Source organism: Cervus canadensis, chromosome 4 (assembly GCF_019320065.1).
Source record: "Cervus canadensis isolate Bull #8, Minnesota chromosome 4, ASM1932006v1, whole genome shotgun sequence".
NCBI classification, from domain to species: domain Eukaryota; kingdom Metazoa; phylum Chordata; class Mammalia; order Artiodactyla; family Cervidae; genus Cervus; species Cervus canadensis.
This window is the reverse complement of record NC_057389.1, coordinates 104,088,506-104,103,301: the sequence shown is the minus strand read 5'-3', so window position 1 is coordinate 104,103,301 and position 14,796 is coordinate 104,088,506. Positions and strand designations below refer to the sequence as shown.

General features: G+C 45.1%; 1 protein-coding gene across 1 annotated transcript in view; it reads left to right on the top strand.

The window, feature by feature from the left end:
- The window catches only part of LSM4 (LSM4 homolog, U6 small nuclear RNA and mRNA degradation associated), a 29,463-nt gene that overhangs the window by 2,178 nt on the left and 12,489 nt on the right, over positions 1–14,796 (top strand). The window lies entirely within an intron of this gene.

Sequence of the window (14,796 nt, the reverse complement as noted above, 5' to 3'; positions counted from 1 at the left end):
ACAGTACAATTCAGGACCACCAAAAGGAAGAAAACAAAACAAATGCTCATTAGATTAAAAAAAAAAAAAACAACAACTGTTTACTTTCCATTATTTCAAACAGTGGAATACTGTTCAATAGTAAATGAAGCAGGGACACATGCTGCTGCCTGGAGGAACCTTGAAAATATCATGCTGAGTAAAAGAAGTCAGACAGGAAATGTCACACAGTGTATGATTCTAAGTATACAAAATGTCCAGAACAGGCAAATCCATGGAGACAGATAGTAGCTTAGTAGTTGTCAGGAGCTAGGGGAGGGGGGCTAGGATGTGACTGCTAATGGGAACACGGTTTCTTCTGAGGGTGATGAAAGCATTCTGAAACTAGATAAGAGGCGATGGTTGTGCAACATGGTGAATGTCTTTGATACCACTGGATTATACACTTTAAAATGGTTGAAGTGTTAAGTGTTATGTGTATTTTGTCATAATGATTTTTTTAAGTGTGGAAGCATTGTTGGAAATACAAATGTCAGGGAAAGGAAAGATTTGTTTGCAAATGCAGAAACTATCTGAGGAAGGAAGAGTAGGAGTGATGATAGTGGGGCCTTTGGGGAGGGAACCAAGATGTGGGGGAGGTGAAGGGGGAGGTGGAAGGGAGACACTTCCACATTTCTTCCACTGGTATCACTTACTTGATGGACGTGAGTCTGAGCAAGCTCCAGGAGTTAAGTGATGGACAGGGAAGCCTGGCGTGCCACAGTCCATGGGGTCACAAAGAGACACGACTGAGCAACTGAACTGAATTGTACTACTCAGAAATAAAGATGATATGGACACTCTCTTTGAAAAACACCACTAGATTTTTTTTTTTTTTTTTTTTTTGGCCATGCCACATGGCATATGGGATCTTAGTTCCCTGACCAGAGATTGAACGCATGCCCCCTGCAATGGAAGTGTGGAGTCTTAACCACTGGATCACCAGGGAAGTCCTAGATTTTTTTTTTTTTATTGTGGTAAAACACACATAAAATTGACCATTTTCAAGTGTACAGTTCAACGATGTTTAAAAGAACATTCTTCATATTGTTGTGCACCCAACCTTCAGAGCTCTTATTTTGTTGGCTGCGCGGAGTCTTGAGCTTTGCTTGGGCTTTCTCTGGTTGCAGCCATTGAGACGACTCTGCTGTGGTGCGCGGGCTCTGGGCGAGTGGGCTTCAGCAGCGGCATGCAGCGCACAGACTGATTCCTTGCGGCGCACCGGCTTAGTTGCTCGCAGCATGTGAAATCTCCCCAGGGATTGAACCTGTGTCCTCTGCATTGGCAGGCAGATTCTTACCCACTGCACCACCAGGGAAAGCCCAGAGCTCTTTTCATCTTGCAAAACTGAAACTGTATCCATGAAAAAGCAACAACTCCCCATTCTCCCCTCCCCCAGTGCCTGGCACCTACCATTCTACTTTCTTTGTGAGTTTGACTCCTTCTAGGAAACTCATAAGAGCAGAATCATCCAGTATTTGTCCTTCTGTGCCTGGCTTATTTCACTTAGCATAATGTCCTCAAGGTTAATCCAAACTGTAGCATGTGTCAGAACATCCTTCCCTTTAAAGTGGAGTCGCTCAAAAAAAAAAAATAAAAATAAAAATAAAGTGGAGTCGCTCAGTCATGTCCAACTCTTGGTGACCCCATGGACTGTAACCCACCAGGCTCCTCTATCCACGGAATTCTCCAAGTAAGAATACTGGAGTGGGGTGCCATTCCTTTCTCCAGTGGATCTTCCTGACCGAGAGATCAAACTCAAATCTCCCACATTGCAGATTCTTTACCTTCTGAGCCACCAGGGAAGCCCCAAAATAGTAGTTGCTCAGTCATGTCTGACTCATTGTGACCCCATGGACTGTAGCCTGCCAGGCCCCTCTCTCCATGGGATTCTCCAAGAAAGAATACTGGAGTGGGTTGCCATTTTCTACTCCAGGGGATCTTACCAACACAGGGGTCAAACCCACATCTCTATGTCTCCTGCATTGGCAGGTGGGTTTTTTACCACTTGCACCACCTGGAAAGCCCAGTAGACTCAGGTACCACATCTTATTTCCCAGAGTTGTTAAAAAATAAAAACAACAACAAAAACAAACCAAAAAAAGCATTTTAGGAACTTCTCTGCCAGTCCAGTGTATAAGACTCTGCAGTTCTAATGTAGGAGTTGTGGGTTCCATCCCTGGTCTGGAAACTAAGATCCCAAATGCCACAGAGTCACAATACAAACAAAAAAAGTTCTTTTGTCAAGAATTGTTCCTAAAAAAAAAAAAAGAGAACTGTCCCTCTTAAAATTATTATGCATTTTTTTTTTAGGGAGAGAATGGAGGGCAAGAAGTATAGTGACTAGAGAAAACTGTCCTGGGTTCAAATTCTTCCTGGCTCTTCACATGGTGTGCACTCTTGGATGAGTTATTTTCACATTCCAAACCTGTTTCCTTATCTGTAAAATGAGGATCAAAGAGTGCCAAGGCCCCACTGAGTCCTGGGAAGGAAGGTAAAGTCTGTGATAGGAGTGTTCTTGCCTGAAGAATCCCGTGGACAGAGGAGCCCGGTGGGCTGCTGTCCATAGGGTCGCACAGAGTCAGACACAACTGAAGTGACTTAGCATGCATGCATGCATTGGAGAAGGAAATGGCAACCCACTCCAGTGTTCTTGCCTGGAGAATCTCAGGGACAGAGGAGCCTGGTGGGCTGCCGTCTATGGGGTCGCACAGAGTCAGACACGACTGGAGCAACTTAGCAGCAGCATAGATAACAATGTGGGCAGTGTGTCTTTGTGGGACAAAATTTTTTTAATGTATTTTAGTATCGTTGATTAACAATGTTGTGTTAATCTCTACTGTATAGGAAAATGATTCAGTTATACATACATATCTATACATTCTTTTTCATATTCTTTTCCATTATGATTTAACACAAGATATTTAATATAGTACCCTGTACTATATAGTGTTTTTTTTAATAGGATGGTCTGAGTGTTTGATATGGAAAGATGAGTGTGGTGTATTGCTTAGTTGATCAACAAACCCACAGCCTATCCAGTCTTCCACACGCCCTCCCTCCAGATAACATCTCCAGTCTCTTCTGACATGTGTCACTACTGTAACTTCACACTTATTCATACGATTATGCAGCTGCAGACTGTCTCTCCCTCTGGACTGTGAGCCTGGGAGGGCAGGGACCTGGTCTGACTTGGTCACTGCTTTCACAGGGCCCAGCATGCAGTAGATGCTCAATAAACGTGCTAAGTAGAACAGAACCCACCATGCTGGAGGTTGGCTTGGGAAGGAAGCTGCATTCTTCTGTGGGCTCCCACTGTGATAACACTGGGAGATTAGAGACACATGGCCACATACAGCCAGGTTGGGGAGGTTGGGACTGGAGCTGGGTTCAGATCCTACCCCTGGGGATCTTCAAGACTCTTCACATTGCCAGCTCCTGCTGGGTGTGGCCTTGGGGGAGGAAGGGAGAGAGTGGAAGCCTAAAGGACCCCATGACTCCTTCTTGGGGCTCCTTTCTTTAGACTCTGTCAAGGGCAAACTGGGCCCAGTTCAGGGACTTGGATGGCCTTTTGACCAAATCAGACAGAGGGACAGTTGGGTAGATACGTATGTTTAAAAAGGTGAATGCTTCTTTTACTCCAGTTGGTCTTGATACCTGTGAGTCCTTTAGGGGTCTCAGGCTAGAAAATGGAAGGGGTGCTTTTGTTAATGAACCAAACTTGGGTTTGCTCACATGCACACAGTAAAGTCAATCTACTGATATGGGTTTCTGGGGAAGGAAAACGTAACAATTATTGTAAGGCACCATAAAGCAGAATGGGTGCCTCCAGCGGCTTGTGCTCAAAAACCCTGAACTCATGGAAGAGCTCCTCCTCTTCATCACAGTTACTCTATATAGTGCATCTCTGTTACAGGTGACTTTTTAAACTGAAGTATGGTTGATTTCGGAGAAGGCAATGGCACCCCAGTCCAGTACTCTTGCCTGGAAAATCCCATGGACAGAGGAGCCTGGTGGGCTGCAGTCCATGGGGTTGCGAAGAGTCGGACACGACTGAGCGACTTCGCTTTCACTTTTCACTTTCATGCATTGGAGAAGGAAATGGCAACCCACTGCATTGTTCTTGCCTGGAGAGTCCCAGGGGTGGCGGAGCCTGGCGGGCAGCCGTCTGTGGGGTCGCACAGAGTCGGACACGACTGAAGCAACTTAGCAGCAGCAGCAGCGTGGTTAATTTAACATGTTGTGTTTGTTTCAGTTATACAGTGAAGTGATTCAGTTATACATAGACACATATTCTTTTCCATTATGGGTTATTACAAGATATTGAGTATAGTTCCCTGTGCTATACAGGAGGTCCTTGTTGTTTTCTTGTTTTATATATAGTAGTGTGTATATGTTAATCTCAAACTTCTAATTTATCTCTTCCCCCAGCTACCACTATCCCCTTTGGTAAGCATAAGTTGTTTTCAATGTCTGTGAGTCTATTTCTGTTTTGTAAATAAGCTCATCTGTATCTTTTTTAGATTCTACATACAAGTGATATCATATGATATTTGTCTTTGTCTGCCTTACTTCACTTAATATGATAATATCTAGTCCATCCTTGTTGCTACAAATGGCATTATTTCATTCTTTTTCATGGCTGAAACTGAAAGTTGCTCAGTCGTGTCCAAATCTTTGCGACCCCATGTACTCTACAGTCCATGGAATTCTCCAGGCCAGAATACTGGAGGGGGTAGCCTTTCCCTTCTCCAGGGGATCCTCCCAACCCAGGGATCAAACCCAGGTCTCCCGCATTGCAGGCGAATTCTTTACATCTGAGCCACCAGGGAAGCCCAAGAATACTGGAGTGGGTAGCTTATCCTTTCTCTAGCAGATCTTCGTGACCCAGGAATCGAACTGGGGTCTCCTGCATTACAGGTGGATTCTTTACCAGCTGAGCTACCAGGGAAGCCCTTTTCATGGTTGAGTAATATCCATTTTATTTATTTATTTATATATGCAATATATCACATCTCTATCCTTTCATCTGTTGATGGACATTTAGATTGCTTCCATGTTTTGGTCATATGATTTGGAAATTTTGTTTTGGTTTTTGGTCTTCTTGGCCCAACCCTGCGGCATGCGGCATGCAGCATGCAGGATCTTAGTCCCCAGACCAGGGATTGAACACGTGTGCCTTGCATTAGGAGCTCGGACTGCCAGGAAAGTCCCCTATGTGACTTTTTAAATGAGCTGTTAATACTGGAATAAGTTCGGATCTACAGAAAAGTTGCAAAGACAACACAGAGAGTTCCCTATCTCTTCACCCACGGTCACCAAATAGGAACAGCTTACCTTATCAGTTCTATTATTTGTACAACTAAGAAATCAACACCAGTGCACTGCTGTCAGCCAGCCATCTGACCGTATTCAGATGTCACCAGTTCTTCCATCCATGTCCTCTCTCTGGTCCAGAACCCTGGCCAGGGAACCTTGTTCCATTAAGTCATCACACCTCGTCAGTTTCCTCTGGCTGGGACGGCTCCTTGAGCTTTCCCTGTTGCTCATGACCTTTGAAGTCTTGGGGAGGACGGGCCAGGCGTCCTTCAGGCTCCCCTGATCTGGGTCTGCCTGATGTCCTTGTTATGATTAGGATGGGAGTCCGAGGAAAACCAGAGTTGAGGCGCCCTTCTCATCTTGCCATATCGGGGATCCCTGACTTCCACATGACTTGTCACAGTGACATAACCTGAATTACTTGATTAAGGCGGTGTATGAGATTCTCATGATTGTATATCAGATGACCACAGACTCTGGCTTAAATAACGCACATTTATTCTCTTGCACTCCTGGAAGCCAGAAGTCTGAAATCAAGGTCAAGGTGCTGACAGGGCCACGTTCCCTCTAGAGGCTGTAGGGAAGAGTCCTTCTTTGTCACGCCCTGCTTCCGGGGGGCTCCAGGCATCCCTTGGCTTGTGGCCGCATCACTCCCGTCTCCACCTCTGTCTTCTCTGCATCTCAAATCTCCCTCTGCCTTTTCTTAGAAGATTATCAGTCACTGGGTTCCAGCTCCAACCTAAATCCCCGATGACCCCTGGCTCCTTAGCTGAATTACATCTGAAAAGACTCTTTATTCAAATAAGGTCACTTTCACTGGTACTGGGGTCAGGACTTGGACATGTGTTTAGGGGGCCACCATTCAACCCACTGGCTTCTCAGGTAGCTCCTTGGTAAAGAATCCACCTACCAATGCAGGAGACACGGGTTTGATCCCTGGGTCGAGAAGATCCCCTGGAGGAGGAAATGGCAACCCACTCAAGTATTCTTGCCTGGAAGATTCCATAGACAGAGGAGCCTGGCGAGCAAGTCTGTTCATAAGGTCACAGAGAGTCGAACACAACCCAGCACGCGAGCACATGCACACCACACATTCAACCCACTACAGGAGGTGTTGCCGGTATTTTTGCTGTTGAGTTTCTATTTTCCCTTTTCTCTATTGTTTAAAATCTAACCACTAAGTTCAGCCCACTGTACTGCCCCCCCCCCCAGGGTAGGGGTGGGGGAGGATTAAAATACAATTTTTTAATGAATGGAAAATATTCTGTCTAGTGGAAGAAATATAGCTTAATCAACTAGTCCACTGTTGTTAGATATTTATATTCTTTCTGCTATTTTAAAATTGGTGACATTGCTGCAAGGCCTTGGCACAGAGCAGTTCCCTTCATTTGCAAGACCTCCTTAGTGTGAGTTTTCAGAAATAAATTACTGAGTTGCAGGGTGTGACACTTTTATGGATTTTGAAACATAATGCCATTTTCTTCCACTTAAAATATATGTCTACCGGTTTCACTTTGTCAGCATTGAGTTTTACAGTACTCCTCCTCTCATTTTTAAAGTGCAGGGTGGTGTATCTTTTATTTTTTTAATTAATTAACTTATTTATTTATTTTTGGCTGTGTGGGGTCTTGGTTGCACACTCAGGCTTAGCTGCCTTGCTGCATGTGGGATCCTAGTTCCCAGATCCATCCACTGAAACCCTGTCCCCAGCAATGAAAGGTGGATTCTTAACCGCTGGACCACCGAGGAAGTCTCTAGTGTATCTTTTTTAATTTGATAGGTTTAGCAGAAACTCTTTAGGTTTCTACTGTCAGAAATATAATTTAAATTGGACCGCAAAAAATGGAGGAGTATTTTCTTTTTTGAGTATTTTCAAGGGATAGGAAACGATGACAATTTATGAAGTCTCAGGTACAGCTGGATCTAGGATTAAACAGGGCCAAGATGCCAAAGTGGAAAGATGGCTGTGTCTGTGCCTGACGCACATTACTCCAGCTCTGCGATTCCGGCAGCTTCCCGGGGAAGACCTCTGATTAGCTGAACCTATGTCAAGTGTCCATGATGAAGGGGAAGGAAAAACTGTGCTGCAGCCTCAAACAGTGGCCCATGCAAACTCTGACGTTGTTCCTGTAAGTCAGGATCAAGTAAGATTACGTGTGCAAACAAGCAGTTACAACCGGGGCCAAACCAGGTATTGATTGAAAATCAATACAAGGTACTGAAATTCAAAGTATAAGAAACGGAATGATTAGATTTTGGGGGACAGTCACTCCAGAATTCAGAAAGCTATGCGTCTAGTCAAGGCTATGGTTTTTCCAGTGGTCATGTATGGATCTGAGTTGGACTATGAAGAAAGCTTAGCGCCGAAGAATTGATGCTTTTGAACTGTGGTGTTGGAGAAGACTCTTGAGAGTCCCTTGGACTGCAAGGAGATCCAACCAGACCATCCTAAAGGAGATCAGTCCTGGGTGTTCATTGGAAGGACTGATGTTGAAGCTGAAACTCCAGTTTCTGTTGGAGTTTCTTTGGCCACCTCATGCGAAGAGTTGACTCATTGGAAAAGACCCTGATGCTGGGAGGAATTGGGGGCAGGAGGAGAAGGGGACGACAGAGGATGAGATGGTTGGATGGCATCACCGACTCGATGGACATGAGTTTGAGTAGACTCTGGGAGTTGATGATGGACAGGGAGGCCTGGCGTGCTGCGATTCATGGGGTCGCAAAGAATCGGACACGACTGAGCGACTGAACTGAACTGAACTGATGCATTAGTGGAGGGCTTACCAATTGCTAGGGACAGAGTCTAAACTCCAAGTGGATTAAGCAACAAAGGACAACTACTTGTATTCATATATGTGGAAAGTATACCTTTAACTTCAGGTATAGCTGGATCCAGGAGCTGAAAATATGCCTCTTTTCCACAGAGTTCTTGTGTATGTTAGATTCAGTCAGTAGAGAGCTTCTTCCAGAAGATCAGTTGTAATAGCCCTGGGCTTTCACTATTGCACTTTCAAAAACCTCTATAGAAAGTGCTTTTCTCCCTTCTAGCCCTCAGTATCCCTTTCAAGGGAGAGTCTAATCGGCCTTGGTTGGTCACTTGCTCCTATTAAACCAATCAATCACTTTGCCCAGGTGGACAGAGGACTGATTTGGTGGTGTTATTCAGTTGCTAAGTCATGTCCAACTCTTTGTGACCTCATGGACTGCAGCACACACTTCCCTGTCCTTCACTATCTCCTGGAATTTGCTCAAACTCAAGTCCATTGAGTCAGTGATGTCATCCAACCATCTCATCCTCTGTCACCCCTCCTCTTCTTCTGCCCTCAGTCTTTCCTAACATCAGGGTCTTTCCCAATGAGCCAGCTCTTTACAATAGGTGGCCAAAGTATCGGAGCTTCAGCTTCAGCATCAGTCCTTCCAATGAATATTCAGGGTTGATTTCCTTTAGGACTGACTGACTGATTTCCTCTAGGATTGAATTCTGATTGGCCACCACTCTACACATGGACATCACCAGATGGTCAACACTGAAATCAGATTGATTATATTCTTTGCAGCCAAAGATGGAGAAGCTCTATACGGTCAGCAAAAACAAGACCAGGAGCTGACTGTGGCTCAGATCATGAACTCCTTGCTGCCTAATTCAGACTTAAATTGAAGAAAGTAGGGAAAACCACTAGACCATTCAGGTATGACATAAATCAAATCCCTTATGACTATACAGTGGAAGTGAGAAATAAATTTAAGGGACTAGATCTGATAGACAGAGTGCCAGATGAACTATGGATGGAGGTTCGTGACATTGTATAGGAGACAGGGATCAAGACCATCCCCATAGAAAAGAAATGCAAAAAGGCAAAAGGGTTGTCTGAGGAGGCCTTAAAAATAGCTGTGAAGAGAAGCAAAAAGCAAAGGAGAAAAGGAAAGATATTCCCATGTGAATGCAGAGTTCCAAAGAATAGCAAGGAGACATAAGAAAGCCTTCCTCAGTGATCAATGCAAAGAAATAGAGGAAAACAACAGAATGGGAAAAACTAGAGATCTCTTCAAGAAAATTAGAGATACCAAGGGAACATTTCATGAAAAGATGGGTTCGATAAAGGACAGAAATGGTATGGACCTAACAGAAGCAGAAGATATTAAGGAAAGGTGGGAAGAATACACAGAAGAACTGTACAAAAAAGATCTTCATGACCCAGATAAACACGATGTGTGAGTGTGATCACTCACCTAGAGCCAGACATCCTGGAATGTGAAGTCAAGTGGGCCTTAGAAAGCATCACTACGAACAAAGCTAGTGGAGGTGATGGAATTCCAGTTGAGCTATTTCAAATCCTGAAAGCTGATGCTGTGAAAGTGCTGCACTCAATATGGCAGCAAATTTGGAAAACTCAGCAGTAGCCACAGGACTGGAAAAGGTCAGTTTTCATTCCAATCCCAAAGAAAGGCAATCCCAAAGAATGCTCAAACTACCGCACACAATTGCACTCATCTCACACGCTAGTAAAGAATGCTCAAAATTCTCCAAGCCAGGCTTCAACAATATGTGAACCGTGAACTTCCAGATGTTCAAGCTGGTTTCAGAAAAGGCAGAGGAACCAGAGATCAAATTGCCAACACCCACTGGAACATCGAAAAAGCAAGAGAGTTCCAGAAAAACATCTATTTTTGCTTTATTGACTATGCCAAAGCCTTTGACTGTGTGGATCACAATAAACTGTGGAAAATTCTGAAAGATATGAGCATACCAGACCACCTGACCTGCCTCTTGCGAAACCTATATGCAGGTCAGGAAGCAACAGTTAGAACTGGACATGGAACAACAGACTGGTTCCAAATAGGCAAAGGAGTACGTCAAGGCTGTATATTGTCACCCTGCTTATTTAACTTATATGCAGAGGACATCATGAGAAACGCTGGGCTGGAAGAAGCACAAGCTGGAATTAAGATTGCCGGGAGAAATATCAATAAACTCAGGTATGCAGATGACACCACCCTTAAGGCAGAAAGTGAAGAGGAACTAAAATGCCTCTTGATGAAAGTGAAAGAGGAGAGTGAAAAAGTTGGCTTAAAGTTCAACATTCAGAAAACTAAGATCATGGCATCTGATCCCATCACTTCATGGGAAATAGGTGGGGAAACAGTGGAAACAGTGTCAGACTAATTTTTTGGGCTCCAAAATCACTGCAGGTGGTGACTGTGGCCATGAAATTAAAAGATGCTTACTCCTTGGAAGGAAAGTTATGACCAACCTAGACAGCATATTAAAAAGCAGAGACATTACTTTGCCAACAAAGGTCCATCTGGTCAAGGCTATGGTTTTTCCAGTGGTCATGTATGGATGGGAGAGTTGGACTGTGAAGAAAGCTGAGCGCTGAAGAATTGATGCTTTTGAACTGTGGTGTTGGAGAAGGTCTTGAGAGTCCCTTGGACTGTAAGGAGATCCAACCAGTCCATCCTAAAGGAGATCAGTCCTGGGTGTTCATTAGAAGGACTGATGCTGAAGCTGAAACTCCAATACTTTGGCCACCTCATGCAAAGAGTTGACTCATTGGAAAAGACCCTGATGCTGGGAGGGATTGGGGGCAGGAGGAGAAGGGGACGACAGGATGAGATGGCTGGATGACATCACCGACTCAATGGGCATGAGTTTGAGTAAACTCGGGGAGTTGGTGATGGACAGGGAGGCCTGGCGTGCTGCGATTCATGGGGTCGCAAAGAGTTGGACACGACTGAGCGACTGAACAGAACTGAACTGAAGGTTGAAAGAGCTGAGCAAACTGTAGTAACCATAGTCTGCCACAAGGGGTCACCCAAGCAGAGTTTTCAAGGATGAAAACGAGTTTATCAATTGCGCAAAAGGAGAAAGACTGCACATAGAAAGATCTAGAAAAGTCAGGAAGAGGTGAATGACCATGCAATTTTCTGCCAGCACCGTGTTGACATTGGAGCACATCATGTGCCCCAGTTTCTGTTGTTTACATCAAAGCGGCCTTTACCCTTGCCAAACACAGCTTGGCTAGTCACGCTGATCCCTCTATCCCAGTTGGCATATCACTGTTGCCTGCTACTAATGTCCTAAACACTTCCCAGACCTCACCAGCACCCCTGGGATCATCCCCAAGCCCATGATAGAGAGGAAAATAAACAATGCCCTGACCTGGGTGGGACCTCTTTGAGACACAAGCTCTTATGTTGTCTCCCTAAGGTCCACAGCTGGACTAACCCTCAGGTGTCCACTTTGTCACCTGCTCATTGGCATCCACTGCAGGAACCCTTCCCTCCCTGTCTCAGGTCTCCATCCCCAGTGGGGATGTCCTAGGGTCACCCCTTGAGTACTCTATGTATCCTTGAGTCCTCATCTCAGGGTCAGCTTCTGAGGGAGGGAAGACCCCAGAGACATGAAAGACAGCTGTGTGTCCAGGGCTATCTGCTGCTTCGATCTTTATCCAGTTTCACATTTGATCACTCTACACAGTAACCCTGATTGGTAGAGATGATCACAGACAGTCCCCAACTTGTGATGGCTTGACTTCAGATTTTTCAACTTCATGAAGAAATCAAACTTTGAATTTTGACCTTTTCCTGGACTAGTGATATGTGGTAAGATGCTCTCTCGTGATTCTGGGCAGCTGGCAATGAGCCTCAGCTCCCAGTCAGTCATGTGGTTACAGCTGTAAACAACTGATACATTGACTTTTTTTTTAACTTTCAGTACAGTATTCAATACATTATATAAGGTATTCAACACTATTATCCAATAGGCTTGTGTTTGATGATTTTGCTCAACTGTAGGTTTATGTGAGTGTTCTGAGCACATTTAAGATAGGCTAGGCTAAACTAAGCTACGATGTTTAGTAGGCTAAATGTATTAAATGTATTTTCAATTTATGATATTTTCAACTTACAATGGGTTTATTGGGACATAACCCCATCACAGGGCTTCCCTGGTGGCTCAGAGGTAAAGAACCCACCTGCCAATGAAGGAGACCTGGGTTCAATCCCTGGATTGGGAAGACCCCCCTGGAGAAGGAAATGGCAACCCACTCCAATATTCTTGCCTGGGAAATCCCGTGGACAGAGAAGCCTGGTGGGCTACAGCCCATGGGGTAACAAAAGAGTCGGAGAGTCGGACACGACTCAGCGACTAAACAACAACCACCCTATCACGAATGAAGGGAAATCTGTATTCTTGTTTTTAGCAAGAAGAAAGAGGGAGGAACAAGCCTCAACCACTCAGTCCCTTCATAACAAAACTGACCCCCAGACCATCTCCCCTCACTCGGTCCTGGAGAGGAGATTCTAGTGCCCTGCCCAGTGGGATGTGGCTGGGCGGTTCTCATCCTCCTCTGCCCAGGTCTCTGAGACCTGATGCAGGGGAATCTTTTATTGAGAAGCTGAGCATCAGGGGCTTCCCGAGCCAGCTCTGAGAGGCATCGGGTCTTCTCAGCTGGAAGAGCTTGGCTCTGGGCTCTTGAGAATTCCCTGGTAGTCCAGTGGTTAGGACCTGACGCTTTCACTGCCGGGGTCTGGGTTCAAATCCTGATTCGGAAACTAAGATTCCACAAGTCATGCAACGCTGCCAAACAAAGAAAGGAAAAATCTCTCAGGCCAATGCTGGTAGTAAGGAGGCCTGGAAAAGGGTAGCACTGGAGGAGGACACCTATGTCTCATTTATAAACCTGAGTCAAGGCATGTGTGGAAGCCAAAACACAGAAAGGAACAGTCGATGGTCACCCAGCTGGATCCCTCTTGGAAATTCAGGCTGCAGACATGCTCACGTGTGAAAGTACATGCATGGTCACCTAGGTGATGTGAACTATTCAAATAAATGTCAATGTTCAAAGGAATCATAGCTAATACTTGATGCAGTGGGTTGAGAATTGGCTCTAAAAAGATACGTTCTAACATATCTTAGACAACATAGATAAGTTCTAGTCCCCATATCTGTGAATATGACCTTATTTGAAATGCATTCTTTCCAGATTTAATCAAGATCTCAAGATGAAATTATCCTGGATGTAGGGTGGGTAGGCTTCCCAGGTGGCACTAGTGGTAAAGAACCCACCTGCCAATGCAGGAGACATAAGAGACACAGGTTGGATTCCCTGGGTCGGGAAGATCCCCTGGAGGAGGACATGGCAACCCACTCCAGTATTCTTGCCTGGAGAATCCCATGGACAGAGGAGCCTGGTGGGCTACAGTCCATAGGGTGGCAAAGAGTCAGACATGACTGAAGCAACTTAGCGTCCACAGTGCGCAATAAGAGAAAGGAGGGTCCTCATAAGAAAAGAAGAGGAAAGAGAAAAGCTATGTGATGACAGAGGCAGAGATTAGAGTGACATGTTTATAACCAAGAACTACAAGCATTGCTGGATTGCTGGGGGAGAAGCTTGGGATGAATTGTCCCTCAGCTCCTTTAGAAGAAACCAATCCTGCCCACATCTTTCGAGTTCAGACTTCTGGATCAAGTTCTGTGGTTTAAAGCCACCCAGTTTGATTGCTCTGTTACGGCAGCCCAAGGGAACGAATACATTTGCCAATTTGTCTTGTTTACCAACTGTCACCCCTCCTAAGCCTTGGGAGGGCCAGGAGTCTTGTCTAGTTTATTCACTTTGTGTTTCCCAGAGTAGGCCCATAGTAGGTGCTCAATGAATATTGCATATCTGTATATATCAAGTAGACACTGTTCTATGTGCTTTCCCATGGCTTTACCTCATTTCCTCCTCACTGCAACCTTCTACAGCACTTATTACGTCCATTTTAAAGGGAGGTGAACTGAGGCTCTGAGGGACAAAGCCAGGATTCCAACCTACCAAAAGATGGTGACTGTAGTCATGAATTAAAAGGCACTTGCTCCTTGGAAGAAAAGCTCTGACGAACCCAGAGAGCGTATTAAAGAACAGAGCCTTCACTTTGCCGACATAAGCCCGTATAGTCTAAGCTATGGTTTTTCCAGTAGTTATGTACAGATGTGAGGATTAAACCATAAAGAAGGCTGAGCGCCGGAAGAATTGATGCTTTTGAACTGTGGTGCTGGAGAAGACTATTTAGAGCCCCTTGGACAGCAAAGAGATCAAAGCAGTCAATCCTTAACCCTGAGTATTCATTTGAAGGACTGATACTGAAGCTTCAGCTTCAATACTCTGGCCACCTGATGCGAGGAGCCGACTCACTGGAAAAGACCCTGATGCTGGGAAAGACTGAAGGCAGGAGAAGGGGAAGGACAGAGGATGAGATCGTTGAATGGCATCACCGACTCGATCGACGTGAGTTTGACTAAACTCCAGGAGACAGAGAAGGGCGGGGACGCCTGGTGTGCTGCAGTCCATGCGGGTCGCAAAGCGTCCGACTCACTGAGCGACTGAACAACAACAATAATGAGAATCAGAAAAGAGGCGGGAAGGCAGACATTAAGCACATTCCAATAATAACCGAAGAGCCTCCATTTCTCAAGGA